This window comes from Myotis nattereri (assembly GCF_964212035.1).
Source record: "Myotis nattereri genome assembly, chromosome: 5".
NCBI lineage: Eukaryota > Metazoa > Chordata > Mammalia > Chiroptera > Vespertilionidae > Myotis > Myotis nattereri.
This window is the reverse complement of record NC_138080.1, coordinates 58,470,224-58,486,359: the sequence shown is the minus strand read 5'-3', so window position 1 is coordinate 58,486,359 and position 16,136 is coordinate 58,470,224. Positions and strand designations below refer to the sequence as shown.

The 16,136-nt window shown below is 44.0% G+C and overlaps 1 protein-coding gene across 1 annotated transcript in view; it reads left to right on the top strand.

Annotated features, from left to right (window-relative positions):
• The window catches only part of SMAD1 (SMAD family member 1), a 69,434-nt gene that overhangs the window by 31,072 nt on the left and 22,226 nt on the right, over positions 1-16,136 (top strand). The gene's annotated exons all lie outside the window — the stretch shown is intronic.

Genomic DNA, 16,136 nt, shown 5'->3' with positions numbered 1-16,136 from the left:
GCACGAAATTCTTGCGAGGGGTGCGGCCCTCGCAGCCATATCAGCTGCCCTGGCTTCGTCCAGAAGGTTGCCCGGAAGGTCGTCTGGACAGTCGTTCCACTGTTCGGCCATCCGATCTAATTAGCATATTACACTTTTATTATTATAGATTCCTGTTCATGCTTTTTAAGTGTAAGTAACAGTATTAGTACATATGAATTCATCTTGATACCTATTTTGTATACTTACGATTATCTATACTAATAAAAGCATAATATGCTAATTAGACTGGGCAGCCAAATGACCTTCCGGATGAAGCCAGGGCTGTGAGGGCCAAGGCAGCCGGGCCTGCAAAGGCCTACTCTTGCACAAATTTCATGCATAAGGCCTCTAGCTATATAATGATATTGGAGGATCCTTCTACAATTTATTATATTCATTCACCATTATGTTTTTATGACTTCTATTTTATACACTGTAAGATTACTCTTTGAGTTCTGTGGAAAATCCCCTGGAGATTTTATTGGAATTTCATTGATTTCATTTGGGGCGGGACTGACATATTCACACCTTGTGCATAATCTTTTCTAAAGTTATATAGGTCTTTTTAAAAATTTTCTCCATAAAGTTCTTGTACATCTTTTCTTAGGTTTATTTATAATCACTGTTTGGGTTCTATTGTACCCTTTTATAAGTTATATTTTGTTATAGTTGCTCTTGTTGGAACTGCACTTGCTTTTTACCAACAACCTTACTGGAATTCCCCTTATTCTAATATAAACATACTACTTACTGCTTGTTATACCTGCTGTGATGTTAATTAAAAAAACCAACAATACACACACACAAAACTCAACTCAAAGAAACATGGTCTTCTTTTAGCTAGAGATTGAGATGGAGCAAAGAGTTTTGGAGAGTAAAAAATAGTGTATAAGTAGTACAGTCATGTGCCGCATAACAGTGTTTTGGTCAACAACAGACCACCAATATGACACTGGTCTCATAAGATTTTAATGGAGCAAAAAAATTCCTGCCACCTGGTGAGAACTCCACTGTCATTTCACTATCAAAGTGGTGTGTTTCCCTCCAAACATCACCCTTTGACCCAACCATTGTATCGAGGGGTTACAGAAGCTTTTAAGGCCTACGACCCGAGGAGGACCTGTGTCCAGGCTGTTGCTAAAACTGAAGGGAACACTGAGAAGACACTGATGCAGTTCTGGAAAGATTACATCTATGATGTTCAAGGTTTGCTTAAGAACCTTGCTTGGGTTTAGGGTGATGTCACCCAGGAGTCTATGAATGGCATCTGGAAGAAAGACACTCAGGAGGTTCATTCATGACTTCAGAGGATTTGCCCAGGATGAGGTAGTTGCAGAAATCAACAAGGCTGTGGCTGAGATGGTAAACAAACAACTTGAATGTGGGTGTGGATGAGGGTGACATTGAGGAGCTCCTGGAGGAATGGCTAATGAGGAGTTGTTGGAAGTGGAATAGGAATGCATAGCTGAAGAAGAAGCAAGAAAAAAGAAGAACCCCCAAGGAAATTCACAGTGAAGGGTTTAGCAGATGCTTTTGCAAACCTCAGCAGGTGCCTTAAAAGGCTCCTTAAGAGATTTGTACTCGAACACCGAAAGGTTTGGATGGTGCATTATCTGGTTACAAGAGAATCTGTGATGAAGAAAAGAAACAAACCAAACCATCGTGGACATATTTCTGGAAAGAGTGACACCTCCATGAGAAGAGCGACAGCCGGGTCCTTCAGGAGGTGTTCCAGAAGAAGGCACCGTTATCGTAGGAGAAGACAGTTCTATGGGTGTTACTGTCCCCGAAGCCCTTCCAGTGGGACAAGGTGTGGAGGTGGAAGACGGTGATGTAGGTGATCCTGACCTTGTGTTGGCATAGGCTAATGTGTGTGTTTTTGTCTTTAACTACCAAGTTTAGAAAGTAAAAAAAAAAAATTCTTTAATTCTAAAAATAAAGCTTTTAGAATAAAGACATCAAGAAAATATTTTTGTACAGCTGTATAATGTGTTCTGTTTTAAGCTAAACGTTGTTTCAAGGGTTGAAAAGAAAAAATTAAAATGTTTATAAAGTAAAAAAGTTACAGTAAGCTATGTTTTATTTATTATTGAAAAAAGGGAAGTTTTAAAAATAAATTTAGTGTAGCCTTCGTGTACAGTATTTATAAAGTCTTCAGTAGGGGATAGCAATGTCCTAGGCCTTCCCATTCACTCACCACCCACTGAGAGCAACTTGCAGTCCTGCAAGCTCCATTCAAGGTACATGCCCTATACAGGTGTACCATTCTTTATCTTTTCCACTACAGTGGGGCCTTGACTTACGAGTGTCCCGACTAACAAGTTTTGTGAGATACCAGCTGTCTCTCAGCTGATTTTTTGCATTGAGTTGATAGAGTAATTTGAGTTAACGAGCTCCTTAATGAGCTCCTTAACGAGCTCGGTCTCGGAACGAATTAAACTCGTAAGTCAAGGCCCCACTGTATGTTTTTACTGTACCTTTTCTATGTTTGGATTCAGACATACTCACCACTGTGTTACAGTTGCCTACAGTATTTTTTACAGTAACATGACGTATAGACCATAGGCTGGACCCCATAGCCTAGGTGTGCCGTGGGCTGTCCCATCTAGGGCTGTGTAAGTCAGCGGTTCTCAACCTGTGGGTCGTGACCCCTTTGGTGGTCGAATGACCCTTTCACAGGGGTCGCCTAAGACCATCCTGCATATCAGATATTTACATGACGATTCATAACAGTAGCAACATTACAGTTATGAAGTAGCAACGAAAATAATTTTATGGTTGGGTCACAACATGAGGAACTGTATTTAAAAGGCCAGGAGGTTGAGAACCACTGGTGTAAGTTCACTCTGTGATGCTCACACAATGACAGGCTCTCCTAACGATGCATTCCTCGGAACGTCGACCCGCCAAGAAGTGAGACGTAACTGTGTGTACAAATAAGATTATTTAAGCGCGTGTTGTTAAGAGTCTCTCTTTCTGCAAGTGTTTGGACAGTTTATAGGAAAGAGAAAGTTCATGCAGCTTCTGGAGACGATGGCCCTGCTGCTGATGTAACAGGTGACTCTTTGCTTGGACGTTGAGTAGCCTTAGAATCAAGGCTGCTCATTAGTGGTCGGGGTGAGTGTGGGTTTTCTTTTCCTTTACCAAAGGAAATGCTGACGGCGGTTAAGGAAGTCATCTGACTGTGGTTGTGAGGAGACCATTCCGCTGCTATCTGCTGCTACTAAAATGGCTTCACAGAGACTTCCTGTCGTTCGGCTTTTTTCTCTTCTTTTTTATGTGTTTCACATGGTTCTTGAAAATTATCTTCTCTCCTTTGAACTTCATTAACTTGAAAGGCCATGTTGAACCTGAGCTTGAAATTCTGAGATTTCCATTTTGATCTTTAAAGTAACACCCTGCAGTTAGCGTCCAGGTGCTTTCATTTTCAGCGTAATGGCTCCCAGCTGCTGGAAGAATGAAATGCACCTAAAATCCTCTTCACCTGTTGCCGGAATGCGGGTTTCTGACTCTGGCTGCTTCGGTCATTATGTCATTTGTCACTCGGTGAATTTTACCTTGAAGAGGAAGTCTTTACATTACAGGAAAGGAGGAGGAATTGGTGGCTGCCAGGGGCTGAGGAGGGGAGTGGGTGTGGCTGTCAAGGGTACCAGGAGAGATCCTTGGGTTGCTGGACATTCTCCGTGTCTTGATTGTAATCAGTGTCAGTATTCTGATCCTGAGGTTGTTCTGTAGTTTTGCAAGGTGTTGCCATTGGAAGAGGCTGGGTAAAGGGTAGGCCGGATTTCTCTGCATTATGTCGTACAGCTGCATGTGAATCCACAATTATCTCAACTTAAAAAGTAGTGATTCGGGCCCTGACCAGTTTGGCTCAGTGGATAGAGCGTCGGCCTTCGGAGTGAAGGGTCCCAGGTTAGATTCAGGTCAAGGGCATGTACCTTGGTTGCAGGCACATCCCCAGTAGGGGTTGTGCAGGAGACAGCTGATCGATGTTTCTGACTCTTTATCCCTCTCCCTTCCTCTCTGTAAAAAAATCAATAAAATATATTTTTTAAAAAAGTAGTGATTCGGGAAGAAGCAGGTAGTTTAGCTCTCGACTCCGACAGTCACACCCCTGCTTTTCCTCCCGACAGCGTTGTGCTTGGACACGCAGCAGAGGTGCTCTGTGCATACTTCATATTTTCACGCACAGAATATTAAAAAGACATTACGTACTCAAGGATCGAGATGTAGTGCAGTTAATATTTTTAAAAAACAAAAGTCAATATCTTTTCTAAAAAATGTGTTTCTTTTATATTGGAATGTTTTTACTTGAAGCAGTGGTGACAGAAACTTCTATCTTATCCAGGTGATTGGGTTTTCTTTTTTCCGTGTTGATTTTTAAGTCTTGTGTTAGTGCATCCATTTGGAGAAGTATTCGTTTATCTGAGTGGTGCTATCTAGGAGTCTGATAACTGAAGTTGTAATTCAGATACCAAGATAGGATCACTACAAGAGCTTTGAAGATTTGGGGTTAATTAGCAACAATTTTAACTATTAAAATAAAACATTAAGATATGTGTATTCAGGGTTCTCCAGAGAAACAGAATCAGTAGGATACAGATACAGATACAGATACAGATACAGATACAGATACAGATACAGATAGATAGATCAGAGGAGGTTTATTATAGGCTTTGGCTCACATGAGCATAGGGCTGAGGCATCTCACGACCTGCTGTCTGCAGACTGGAGAACCAGGAAAAGCTGGTGGTGTCACTCCCAGTCCTAGTCCAAGGCCTGAGACCCAGGAGCACCCGTGTCCCAGGGCCGGAGAAGATACCTCAGTTCAAGCAAAAAGAAAAAGCAAATTTGCCCTTTCTTTGCCTTTGATGATGCCCACCTGCATTAATGAGGGCAGCCTCTCTACTCGGTCTACAATTCAAAGACCCTTCACAGACACATCCAGAAATAGCATTTACCATCCATCTAGGCATCCCTTCGCCCAGTCGAGGTGACACACACAGTTAGCTATCGCTCTGTGTTCGTCTACATCTAAATTTCTCTTCAAACATTTATGGCACACATACTACTCCTCAGGAACTGAGCCCACCCACGAACGACTGGCATGTAATAGCACAGTGTGCCAAGCTGTAGAATAGAAGCACGGACAGGGGGGCAGCGAACCCTTACAAGCCTGAGAGTGGCCGCTCAGAAAGCTCACTCAGCTCACACGTCTGGGCATTGTGTTCCAGTCTCCGTGGTGGTGCAGACATACAGGTATGTTTCATTGTACAGAGGATTTAGATCAGTTTATAAGAAGATATACAATAAAGTAGAAAGTAGTACTAATAAAGTAGACCAGGGAAAACAAATTAAAATGGAAAGTCAAGGCTAGGAGGAAATTGAGCACATGTGTGTTCCATAAGTTACTGTGGTGCAGATATACTGCTGTGGGTAGTAACTATACTTTTCTAGTCCTAGTCTGGATGGTTCTCTAAGCCTCTTGGTGAGGGAGGTGTGTATGACATTGGGATGAAGGAAGAATGTTTTAAAAGCTCTTAAGAGGTACAGATCCAGGCATGGTACCTGCGGGTGGGTGGTGGGGAAGAGCCACGGAGGCTGTTTGCAGAAGCTTCCTCGGGAGGGACGCCTGGGGTGAGGAGAGTGTCCCGCCTGAGCACTGACTCTCGCTCAGTCCATCAGCGCTCCAGTCTCCATCTAGGTGGAAGTTCTGTTTTGACACAGTATTTAGTAGCTACTTCTGTCTCTTATCCAAGCTCAACACTCAGCCAAGTGGACATGGAGTTTAGATGGTGAATTGTTCTCCTAGATACTATCATTGGTGTTTGGCTTGTGTTTGATAATTTCATCATTGTCATTTACAATAATACTAGAACAGATGAGGTAATATAACCATGAGTAGGATTTTATATGCAGGTATGTATGTATGTATGGATACATACATATATATATATTTAATATGAGTTTTGTGTGTGTGTCTTTTAACATTTTATTGATTTCAGAGAGGAAAGGAGAGGGACAGAGAGCTAGAGACATCAATGATGAGAGAGAATCATTGGTGGGCTGCTTCCCACATGCCCCACACTGGGGATCGAGCCTGCAACCCAGGCATGTGCCCTGACCAGGGGTGGAACCATGACCTCCTGGTTTATAGGTCAACAATCAACCACTGAGCCACACCAGCCGGCCTATTCCCAGATTTTTTAGTGGATTCCATATTTTAAACCTAAGGCAGAATGTGAAGTTTATTCTGATTTTTTAGTACATTATTTGGGGCATTGGTTTTGTGTGTTTTTATTAATAGATGAACAGATGGAAAGTTTTAGCAGCCACTAATTGTCATTTTTACATAAATTACATACATGGAAGCAGACATCTAGACAGTTATGTGATTTGTTTCTGGGTTGACATTTTCTTTTGCTAAATCTACTCCAATTTGAAATTTTAAGACTGTTTGCTACAGATTATACTAAGCATCTTTCTCCTACTTTTGCTTTCCTGACCTTTATCCTCTGTTTCATTCGTTTTTCTGTCTCTGCAACATTAGGTGGGCAAGAGCAGCTATTTTCAGATTTTGCTGGTTTATTTAAAGTTCAGCACTCTTCCATCCACCACTGCTGGTTTATAGCACCAAAGGAACCACAGCCCGTGTTAGAAGCAGAACACACACACACACACACACACAATGATGAAAAAGAACAATTTTGAAAACCATAGAAAAGTATTTGTCATGATAAATGAAAGAAGTGGTGTATACACTGATTGCACTTATGTGAAAATTAAAGAAAAAGCCTGGCTAATACTTCCAAGTCCGCCTTTGGGGGAGATAATATTGAGACCTATGAGTGGTGCCTTAGGGCTTATTTTGCCCAGAGGTGGGTCATCCTCAGCCAGTGAGTTCTGGTCGGGTCGGGAACGTTTCATGTGGCCGGAGTGAAGAGCCACAGGCGACTTGCCCGTGCTGACAGCGCCGTGCTCTTGATGGACACTGGGAAGGTGAGGGAAATGGAAGGCATGGAAGGCGAGGTGGGCTGGTGCGGGGGCCTCGGGCTGAGGATCTCGGATTTCCTCCCAGCCTCCTTGGTACTAGGTATCAAAGGGCTCACGGAAAAGACTGGAGGTGTCTTTCTCTGAAATGTATGTCCACCCCCTTGTCTTTTCCCATTTCAAAACGCGTATGTTCCCGTGAAAGACTCGGCCTCAGGCCTCTGCCCTGATATTTGGGAAAATCAGATTCCTTTGGGGAGGGGTCAGGGGAGCAAAGAGAGGAGATGGATTGCAAAGAGCTGAGCTCACGGACTGTGGGCAGCTGTAGGGTCCCATGAGCCCTGCGTTAATAGTCTCAAAAGGCCTGAAGAGTGCTCTTGAGAGTTAAAAAACCCAAATGTTGTTAATTTGCCAGCTTGGCTGTGGATTCCTGTAGTTCTTAGATGCTGGTTTTGGGGTTAGTTTGAGAAGCTGCAGACTCCCGTTTCCCTGCCTTTAGCCTGTCTGGGCCTCCACAGTGTCCACAGTGTCAACAGAGATCTTCCCGGTGCGGGGGCGAGGGTGGGAAGATGGGAGAGCAGCACTCAACCTGCGTCTCACCCCTTCCCCTTGCATCAGCGGGACTTCTCCATCCCTGTGACCTTCAGCCCTGGCCTGCAGTGCCCCTCGGTGCAGGTCTGCCTTTCCTAACACTGCTAGGGCTGCCGCGGGTTATGCAACCAGAAGTCAGTAACTTCCCTGATAAAAGATCTAGAGTCTGGAGACACGGACTGTGTGTAAATACAAAGATCCAAGTCAACAAAGGGCTGTCTGGCAATTTCCCCCCTCCAGTGCTTCGAACGGTTGTTTTATGCTCCGGAATCTTAGCACACCTTGACAATGGAGGGTCCGGTTTACGCTCTACCACACCACTGCCTCATCTCTAAAACAGCTCTCTGAGGCATGCTGCTGTGCTCCATTCTTCACTCTTCCGCACGGAAAAGCCATTTCTGGTCTAAGGAGTAAGTGGTCTGGCTCATGCGGCCACATCACTGTCGCCTGACCATCTGCCTGCTTGGCTGTCTGGAATCTTCCGTCACAATAAGGCAGGAAGAGAGCCTGTGCTGCTTATAAGTGATATTGGGGCAACTTCTTGTAAACTAAAAGTAAACACATATAGGACAACCAAGTGGAATCGCCTTGTATGTTTTTTCCTTTATGTTTCCCTGTAATTTCCCTAAATCACATCAAGCTAGCGCTGAAGCAGATTCAGCAGGATTTTTTTCCTTTGAGCTTCCGTAAAGTTTACCCAAGGACTAGTGGTGTGCGAGACAGGTATTTATGTAAAGATCAAGTGAGGCAGCAGTTGTGGGTAAATGCTGTTGAAATATGTAACCTGTAGCTTTTACTTAGGAAAAAAAGAACAGCTAATTTAAAAATGAGTTGTTTTGAAAAGAGAAAACTGATGGGAGCTTGTCATAAGGACTCAGGGGTGAGCCCCTGGCTAGATCAGACAGTTGAGCCGCACCGTAATCAAGGACAGAAATGAATTAGAAACCCTTGGGGGTAACAATAGGACTCCATGCTGATAGTAAGTAAATGGGGACGGGCGAGGAGGGCTCTCGCTCACTGTAGAATGCTGTTTGCCGACTGGTGAATGTGGAGCTTTTAGGAAATTCAGGACAAATAAAAATATTTAAAGGAGATACATATTTCTCTTTGGTCTGGAAAATCTCAGGTCAGAAGGCCTGGATTAAAATTTTGGCACTCGATATCTTTGACCTTGGGCCAGTTTCTTGTCCTCATTGAGCTTGTGTTTCCTACCCTGTGACACGGGGGGAGAACATATCTACCGCCCAGGGTTGTGGCAGGGGTTACATGGTAGAGGTACCCACAGGACCATTGCTGTGCAGCTAGGTTGTCACACAACTTGTCACTGGAGAGGCTAGAATTCAACTTCAAGTCTAACTTCAAAATTCATGCTCTAACCCGACACTGTGCTGCTTCCCTTCTATCAATTTTTTTCTCTTTCCCAAAGGGGCAGGGTACCCATAGTTTTTAGTAGGGGAGCATGTGACCAGAAATGCATGAATTTGGGGTTGATCATGGTAAATTGAGAGCGGCCACACCTGTGCTTCAAGTTTTCACGGAGCCTTGATTTATTTCCCGTTGGTCAAACTTTATCATTGACAACTAGTGTCTATTTCTCGGAATATTTTTAACAGAGTCAAATTTGAATTCCAAATGGGAACTAATTACATTCAACTGCATTTAGAAGTTAAGCCACGCTGCCAGGTGTGACTCCTGGGGATGGTTATTTCCATAAAAGTAGTCTCAGTGTAATAGTAACCATCCCGCTGTGCTTACTGTAGCCAAGGAACTTGTTAAAACATACCTGTGTGACATTGAGAGAGACTGCATAGCACAGTGGTTAACGCACCCAGGTTCTGAAGCCAAGCTGCCGGGGTTTGATCCTGTCTCCGATGGTTACATATACATAGGTGAGTCACTTCACCTCTACACCTCAGCATCCACTTCTATAAAATGGAGGTAATGACAGTGCCTTTGTCACTGTTGTTAGGAGGATTAAGGGGGGTAATATTTACTACAGCACTAGGCATATAGTATAAGCACTATATAAATGTTAAATTAAAAAATCTGAGAAAATACTATTCCATTTTACTAGTGAGAGGTGAGGTTTAAAGAATAAATTGAAAATGAGCCCAAGTGAGCAAAGGATACGGAGTATGACACTAGCAGATGGAAGCTACGAGAAGCTTGAAAAGGCTGGGTGAGAGTGGGGTGAGATTGGGGCAGGAATCTGGACGGGGTCGTGGGGTCGTAGAGGATGGACTGTGGGTGTGTAGCTCACAGACAAGAGCTGTTTCAAGGAAACCTTCCGTAGGGTGCACAAAGAAGGAATCTGGCCTGGAATGATCTAGGACGTTGGGCTCTCAGAAGTTGAGTTTGATTTAGATTCTCTTTGACGTAAATTTCATGGCTTTCTTAAAGCTTCAAGATGCTGTTGTTAGTGAATACAATTTATTTTTCTGCTTATATTCAAATTGTGTTCACATGTTTGTCTTCTATTCATGTATTTGTGCTCAAGAGTAATGGATGTTTGCCTAGAAAAAAAATACTACAAAGTTGCCACATTTAGGCAAAACTATCTTAATTTTTAAAAGATGCCCCCCACCGAAAGAAAACCCAATCAAAAAAGTGGAAGAGAACTTTATAAACAACTTCCACAATCTCTTCCCAGTTTTGTAGCACTGAGTAATGTAGTCTGGTGGTTATGACCTTGCTTCAAACTCTGGCCCTCAGGGTAGCAGCTGTGTAACGGTGGCTGTACTGCTGAGCTGGGCTGAGTCAGCTTCCTCCTGTGTTGCGAGGGTTCAGACATCTCTTGGAAACTCCATGTGGGGAGGGACAGTGGTTGTCCCTCTGTGGTGCCCTGCATAGCGCCTCGCCCGCAATTCGTGTTCCATGGGTGTATGCGTCATGCTCAGTGAACTTTATCTAATACTAGAGGTCTGGTGCACGCAATTTGTGCACTCAGCAGGGGGCGGGGGTCCCCTCAACCCAGTCTGTACCCTCTCACAGTCTGGGAGCCCTCGGGGGATGTCCGACTGCCAGCTTAGGCCCGCTCCCCATGGGCAGTTGGATATCCTTAGCTCTGCCGCGGAGGTGGGAGAGGCTCCTGCCACCGCCAGATTATGAGAGGGCTCAGGCCAGGCCAAGGGACCCCACCAGAGCACGATTGGGGTTAGGAAGGGATGTGGGAGATTGGCCAGCTGGGGAGGGACCAAGGGAGGGCTCCAGGGCGTGTCCGGCCCATCTCGCCCAGTCCCAATTGGCCAGACCCCAGCAGCAAGCTAACCTACCGGTCGGAGCGTCTGCCCCATGGTGGTCAGTGCACGTCATAGCGAGCGGTTGAGCGGCCTTAGCATATCATTAGCATATTACACTTTGATTGGTTGAACGAACAACTGGACACTTAGCATATTAGGCTTTTATTACATAGGATTATTTCAGATCTCCCCTGCCATCGCCTCACCACCAATAAGCAAACAAAAAGATCAAGTGACACCACTTAGGGATATATATTTTTAATTTAACCTCCATTAAAGGTTCTGAGAATCTTAGTGTAAAATTTTTCTGATATATCCTGAGATCGGATTTTTACTTCCTACATATGCTGTGTGTGATGCTGTTAACATCTAAGTGGTCTTGTCCTCTCCGTCACTTCGTACTTAAAATGTTTCTGTGCTTGTCACTGGACACACGTTGTCTAGGGCCATCTGTCTGGTATCAATATTACACTGGGCACAGCTGCTTTGCCCGCTTGTGCCTTTCCCCCTTCAACCTGCCTTCAAATGAGAACTGCTGCCGCTGGACTGGCGGTCGGGCCATTCTTGATTAGCCCCGGCCACCTTCCCACTCTTAGGTGACCTCAGTGGTGTGTCCTGAGACCCAGTCGAGACATAGTCGGCACTGAACTCCGAATGCGGTGGAGCTGCAGATGCAGGCGCGGCAGCATTATCATCAGCCAGGAGACTTGCACAGCGGGCAGGGAGGGCCCTGGAGTTCAAGTCCCTTGCTTTTGTGTGTGAGGAAGTTGAGACTCTGAGAAGTCAAGTGATTTGCTCAAAGTCACAAAAGTAATGATTATCATAGCCAGGACCAGACTCCTCACCTAAATGCCTGTTCCGAGTCTTCAGAACTAAAAGGTGTTCATGTGCCCCTGGGTAGCATTTAGCTCTTTTCCATTACATCTGTGTCGACAGACGCAGGCAAGGACCTGGCAGCGTTGCTATAGAACTCTCTTCTGTGTTCAAAGAAAGTGTGTCCATAAACGTTTGGTGGGTCACTGTGGGCCTTAGTCTGGTTGCTGCACAGCTTTACCACTGACAACGTAGGTGTTGAGTATTGGGGTTGGAACGTGTGGACTTCCTATTTACTCGGTTACATATTTACTGACAACGTGGTGATCCAATTTCAGACCGTACTTCCCAATCTCAAAAAAGCTCCCCGGTCTAGAGGGTGTACGGGATGCCCTCCAGGATCTAGAGGGTGTATGGATGCTCTCCAAAGCTCAGCCCCTCTTTCCAATTTTAGCTGTTTCTTTTTCATTCCTCCTCCTTGTGCCTTGGCAACGCAGAAAAGCCGAGTCCAACAGCAGAATCACAAATGTCTCCTGAAACTCGCTTCCTGGAACGAAACTATCTCCTGAAACTTTCTTAGTTTGTTTTTTTTCTAACCAAAAAGGGGTTTTATTTATTTATTTTTTTAACCAAAAGAGATGCATAAACACTTTGAAAAGCAGAGGTGCCTCACTGAGTAAAGGCAGAAATCTGATTTCCCCCTCCTGAGAGGTCAAGAAAAGAAAGGAAGAACGCTTTTCCTCCTTCTAAAGGCATGCAACAATTGGAGATTTTCAAGGGACTGAGGGAGGGGGGTGGTGAAATCCCCGAGGAGGAGCCTTTTCTCTTCCAGAATACCTCTGCGGAGGGGGTGTGGAGCTAGCTTAGGGTTTTTACCAGGATTAGAACTCCCCAAAATATAGGAGCAACACACACAGTCTGATTTTAAAATGATTCAGATAAAAAAGAAACGTACGGGCGTAAAGAAAGCGTTTTAATATTGGCTGCTTCTTTCAAAGGAGATTCTTTGCATTCAAATGAACCAGTGGGAGCCGCCCTCAAAGGGAAGCCGCAGCCACAGTCCTTCTGTGACGCTGCCAAGCAGGAGTGGCCCTATTCAGGGCTCTGAAGACAAGGGCCCCGGGAGACACCGCACTCCCAGATTTCTGTTTCCATAAAATGGAAATAGCCTGACACACGGAAAGAAAAGATTAAGAGGAAGGCATTCCTCACCCTGTCTTCCTGTTTCTGACCTGAGTCAGGCCTAGAGTTTGCAAATCCTCATTCCATTTTTTAAAAATAGTTATTACACTATTATTAACCGTATTCCCTATGCTGTACTGTGCCAGGCCCTTGCCTGTGTTCATCGACACAGACCTAATGGAAAATAGCCAGCTGCTACCCTGTGGTACCTAAATGCTCATTCTTGGAGCTGGATCGTCACCCTCCCACCACCACCACCACCCCGCCCCAAGAAATAAGAATCCCATGTAGATGTGTTTAAACGTGGATAATTAGTCTGGATGCTTATTCTTTCCTTGTCCACCAGTAGAAAACAGATTTCTTAATGATCTCTTCCCTGAACTATTGCTGAAGGGAAAGGAACAAGCACTGTGTGGGGTGGAGAGAAATGTCTAGACGAGCAGCTGCATTGTCCTGTAGGTGCCGCACAGGTGAGAGGAGCCTGGGCTTCTTATTTGAGAGCAGCTTGTGTGTGTGATGTCGGGGGAAAGGGGGACTTACCCCTGCCTCACCAGCTTCCGGGTACCTCTTCCACAGTAATGTTTCTTTCGAGGGCTGGCAGCTGCCCCAGATCCCAGGCTCATCTCTTCCCTCTTCTGAAATGACTTCATTATTGTTTGTAGTTTGAAGAGCCATAGTATTTATTGTTCAAACCAGGACACTTTTGAACGCGACAAGGGTCACCTGTGAATAATTCCATCAGAGAACAGGTGCACATTGGGACTGTCCCAGGCAAGCCAGAACATAGAGACACCCTACTTAGAGAAGTTGTCAGATGGCACAGATCAGATTTGATAATGATTCACTTATTATCCATCATCAGGGAGTTAGGTGCTTATCATAACTGAGCTTATTAAATTAGAGTTTCCTCCTTTAAATGGAGTGACCTTAACTTTAATTTGTCCAGAGACATTCTGGAATTTGTTCTATTCACCCATCTCTTAAGCAGGCCGTATAGAACAGAGTGTAGCATTCCTAGACACCTTGAGTCTTTGAGACCGTGGGACACCACGGTTGAGAGCACGCATTGCCTTCCCAACTCTTGAAACTTTCTATGTGACTTCAGGTGAGTACCCCTCAGCACTCTTATTTGCAAAGTGGTGTGATGTGTTAAGCAAGGTTCCAGGCTTATAGCAAATAATTGTAATCGTGTCCATGTGAATTTTGTGTGATACAGTGATCCCCTAAATCAACCTGATATGTTTTTCCTTGCTTCCACATAAATCCTCTTAGTTCTAGAGTTTAGCTTGATATCTTATCTGTCTCCCTCCTTGCCATCATCAGCCACTTGTTACTGCAGTTTTCTGAGAATTGTGACACTGAGTAAATAGGAAATCCACACATCCCAACCAGTGTGCCATAATTGCATACCCAAAGCCATGGGTAACATGGACCATCTTCCTGGAGTGTCAGTTTTACTTGATTGTAAGTTATGTAAAGTATTTTTGTATTTGAGAAGTAGAGAGGAGTAGAGCATAACCATAAAATGTATGTGACTTTGGCGAGATAGAGAAAAACTTCAGTGCCATTCCATAATTCCAGGGGAGCCGCTGGGACCCCCTGATTAGTGTCTTCTCCTCTGTCACTGACGTTTACTTGGGTGGAAAATGTGGAGAAATACTGGGGACATGTCTCTCGGAAAGACTGTGTGTCTTTCTGTTCTGCTTACTAACTCTTAACGGGGCCATATGACACCCTGTATGTCTCCAGTGTTATCTCCACTTTAACACCAGGCTTTCTGCAGCTCTTTCCCTTCAGTATCTTCAGTTGGTTTTCACTGTGAGAGCTGACGTATCAGTGCCAAGAACCAGAATTCCTTTCCTGGACGAGGATTCTGAGTTGGGAGATGTACATTTAGAGCCCCCAAGGTAGAGCTAGTGGGAAAAACCGTTTTAGTTGGGGAACGTACTGTGGAGAGCTCAGAGGAAGAACCTTGAAGACGGGATTGGAAAAGGAACAGATAATAGGACATTTTAGCCATTTAAAAAAATCGGTAAAGGACCATTTTAAATTGCCTCTTTACATTCCTTTTTTGAATGTTTTATTGAGGTAATGCTTGGCATAGAATACACTACACATTTTTAAACCGTCCAGTGTGGTTAGTGTTGGTGTATACCCCTGAAAACATCACCATAACCTGGATCATGGACATACTCACCCACACAAGTTCACTCCTGACCCTTTGCAGTCTCTCCCTCCAGCCCCTGGCCTCTTCCCCAGGAAACTACTGGCCTGCTTTGTGTCACCATACATTGGTGTGCATGTGCATGAAATCATATAGCTTGCACTCTTTGTCAGCCTTCTTGCAGCATGTTACCTGGAGCTTCATTCATGTTGTGTGAATCAATATTTCATTCCTCTTTGTTGCTGAGTAGTGTTCTATTGAATGGATATGTAACGGGATTACAAGTGGATACTTCCTTAAACACACACACACACACACACACACACACACACACACACACACACCCTTAGTCCTATAGTCCTAAAGTCAGCTTTTTTTTTTTTTAACTTTTTTATTTAATTTATTGGGCTGATATTGGTTAATAAAATTGCATAGGTTTCAGGAGTAAAATGCTATAATCCATCATCTGTATGTTGTATTGTGTGTTCATCACCCCAAGTCAAGTCTCCTTCTGTCACCCTTTCTCTCTCCTATTAAAGTCAGCTCCTTAATGGGGAAACAGTAGAGGCATTTTCACCAAGGTTAAGAATAAGTCAAGGAAGTTAACTATCTTTACTACTTTTTAACATTACATTGGCAGTACTCACCAATGCAATTAGACAAGAGAAAACAACTGAAACGGGAAAATTAAAACTGTATTTGTTGGTGACATGATCATTTATCTCGAGAGCTCTCTAATGAATCAAAGGTAAAACTAACTCAGACAACAAAAGAAGTCACCCAGGTAGTAGGAAATAAAAAGGTAACAGAAATATCATAAATATCAATAACCATATATGCCATTACCAATTAGAAGATATAATGGAAGAGAAAACCCCATTTAAAATAGCAGCAGAAAAGATAAAACATTTAAGAATAAATTTAACGAGAAATTTAAAACCTATGGTCAGTGTTATATATTGAATTGTGACCCTCCCCCTCCCCCCAATTTATATATTGGAGCCCCAATCATAAGTACCTCAGAGTGTGACTGTATTCGGAGATAGGGCCTTTACAAAGTTAAAATTAGGCCATTGGAGTGAGCTCTAATCCAAGCTGACTGGTGTTCTTATTAGAAGAGCAGATTCGGACATACA